The sequence below is a fragment of the Tachyglossus aculeatus genome, assembly GCF_015852505.1.
Source record: "Tachyglossus aculeatus isolate mTacAcu1 chromosome 12 unlocalized genomic scaffold, mTacAcu1.pri SUPER_6_unloc_2, whole genome shotgun sequence".
NCBI classification, from domain to species: Eukaryota; Metazoa; Chordata; class Mammalia; order Monotremata; family Tachyglossidae; genus Tachyglossus; species Tachyglossus aculeatus.
The window spans coordinates 10,014,398-10,017,405 of NW_024044829.1; the positions used below are offsets into that span (position 1 = coordinate 10,014,398).

Here is a 3,008-nt window from a genome sequence, read left to right on the forward strand (position 1 = left end):
TCTGGCTCAGAAATGTCCACATTCCCCCGGTAGACACCAGCCTCATGAGTGATTTTTTTTTTCTGCCTAAGAATCTGAGACTGGAGATGGAGGGAGACACGAAGACGAGAAGCAGCTAGTGGGTAGAGCCGAGTCTGGGAGTCACGGGATCTGGGTTCTAATGCTGGCTCTGTCACTTGTCCGCTGCGTGACCTTGGGCAATGAATTAATAATATTTATTGAGTGTTTACTGTGTGCAAACCAGTATACTAAGTGCTAAGGAGAGTATGCTATAACAGTTGGTTTACACGTTCCTTGCACACAACGAGTTCACAGTTCAGAGGGGGATTTCTGCTTCTCAATTAACTCATATGCAGAATCAAGACTGTGAGTACCTATGTGGGACATGGACAGTGTCCAATTTGATTATACAGGTGTTTTATGGCATTTATTAATCATTGCATTTTGTATTTGGTATCTATATTTATATATGGTATTTGCCCGGCACTGTACTAAGCATTGGGGTAGACACAAGCTACTCAGATTGGACAAAGTCCATGTCACACATGGGGCTTACAGTCTTCATCCCCATTTTATATATGAGGTAAAAGACTTCAAGATCATTGTGCCTTTGGATATTTGATAGTTGTCCCACCCTCGATCCCGCAGCATTTATGAACATTTCAATGTTTTTTAAATTCTTGGTTTCATTCATATTAATGTCTGTCTCCCCCTCTAGATTGTTAGCTCATTACAGGCAGAGAACGTGTCTGCTAATTCTGTTGTACTTTCCCAAGTACGTAGTACAGCACTCTGCAACTAGTCTTGTCTTATGCCATCGAGTCATTTATGACCCATAGCATCACCACGGCCACATCTCTACCACAACTCCTCACTCTCCATCTGCAATCATTCTGATAGTGTATTCATATAATTTTCTTGGCAAAAATATGGAAGTATTGCCTCCTTCTGCACAGTAAACTTGAGTCTCTGCCCTCAATGTTATCCCATTCCGTTGCTGCCGAGCATGGGTGAGCTTTGACTTGAGGCAGATTGCCTTTCACATGCTAGCCACTGCCCAAGCTAGGAATGGAATGGGTATGCCTCTGCTTGACTCTTCCTCCTGTAGCCGAGACTGGTAGAGTACTGGAAACTCTCCAGGTGCGACCCTGAGAGGTGCTGGACAAAGTAATCTCTCATAAATGCCGTTAACTGATTGATCAATTGATTAACGTCTGTTTCCCCCTCTGGATGGTGAGCCCGTTGTGGACAGGGATTGTCTTTGTTGCTGAATTGTACTTTACAAGTGCTTGATGCAGTGCTCTGCACACAGTAAGTGTACGATTAATGAATGAACGAATGTTGCATTGTTACATTGCATTTTCTTAAAAGTTCTCAGTAAATATTATTGACTGACTGGTTAACCCAGGAAGTGTTCATTGCGTACCAATAATTGGTTCAGAGTAAATGCATCTCTGTAATAGATGCTAGAAGAATGAATCAGATAACATAAGACATGATCTTCCTTTTCCAGTGCTTCACTACTCATAATAACTGTGGTATTGGTTAAACATTTACAATATGCCAAGCAGAGTACTAAGCATATGGGGTAGGTATAGACATGGGGCTCACAGTTTAAGTAGGATGGAGAACAGGTATTGAGTCCCCAGTTTGAGGATGAGGGAACTGAGGCAGAGAGAAGTTAAGTGATTTAACTTTAACTTACCAGACAAAGATGAGGCTCCATGAGGATGACCTTCCACTGGGATAAATGACAAGAGTAGGTTGCTTGCTGTGGGGTAACCCAGGACAAGTCAAGACATGTCCTAGGCTAGGGCCATTCTTTCATTCATTCATTCATTCATTCATTCATTCAATTAATCATACTTATTAAGCACTTACTGCGTGCAGAGCACTGTACTAAGCCCTTGGAAAGTACAAATCGACAACATTTAGAGATGGTCCCTACCCAACAACAGGCTCACAGTATAGAAGAGGGAGACAGACAAAAAACAAAACAATACAAGTAGACAGGTGTCAATGCCACCATAATATATAAATAGAATTATAGCAATATACACATCATTAATACAGTAGAGTAATAAATATGTACAAATATACACAGGTACTGTGGGAAGGGGAAGGAAGTTTGGCAGAGGGAGGGGATGGGGGCGATGGGGAGGGGAAGAAGATCAGAGGAAAAGCAGGGCTCAGTCTGGGAAAGTCTCCTGGAGGAGGTGAGCTCTCAGGATGGCTTTGAAGGGAGGAAGTGAGCTAGTTTGGTGGATGTGTGGAGGGAAGAAGGCATCAGGGGTAAAACGTTGGGCAGGGGTCGACAGCAGGACAGACTAGAACTAGGCATAGTGAGGAGGTGAGCAGCAGAGTGTGAGGGCTGGGCTATAGAATCAGAGAAGGGAGGTGAGGTAAGAGGGGGCAATGTGACGGAGAGCTTTGAAGCCAATAGTGAGGAGGTTTTGCTTCATGTGAAGGTTGACAGGCAACAATTGGAGATTTTTGAGGAGGGGAATGAAATGACTTTTTGTATAAAGGTAATCCAGGCAGTGAAGTATAGACTGAAGCAGGGAGAGACAGAAGGATGAGAGATCAGAAAGGAGGCCAATGCAGTAATCCAGTCGGGATAGGATGAGAGATTGTACTAATAAGGTAGCAGTTTGGATGGAGAGGAAGGTGAGGATCTTGGCGATGTTGTGGAGGTGAGATCAGCAGGTTTTGGTGACGGATTTTGGATATGTGGGGTGAATGAGAGAATGGAGTCAAGGACGACACCAAGGTTGCGGGTTTGTGAGCCGGGAAGGATGGTAGGACCATCCACAGCGATGTGAAAGTCAGGAAGAAGACAGGGTTTAGGAGGGAAGATAAGGAACTCAGTCTTGGGCATGTAATCATTCCATGGTTACTCCACGATTCTGGTTTAAAGTCACTCCTACTGATTTGAGAAGAAGTTTGGCTTAGTGGAAAGAGCACAGGCTTGGGAGTGAGAGGTCGTTGGTTCTAATCCCGGCTCCCCA

The 3,008-nt window shown here is 44.0% G+C and overlaps 1 non-coding gene across 1 annotated transcript; it reads right to left on the reverse strand.

Annotated features, from left to right (window-relative positions):
- Positions 1–1,020: 1,020 nt before the first annotated feature.
- On the reverse strand, positions 1,021–1,158 carry LOC119921487. The gene has a single exon (XR_005448524.1). It is a non-coding gene; the product is annotated as a small nucleolar RNA SNORA7 (small nucleolar RNA).
- Positions 1,159–3,008: the final 1,850 nt, after the last annotated feature.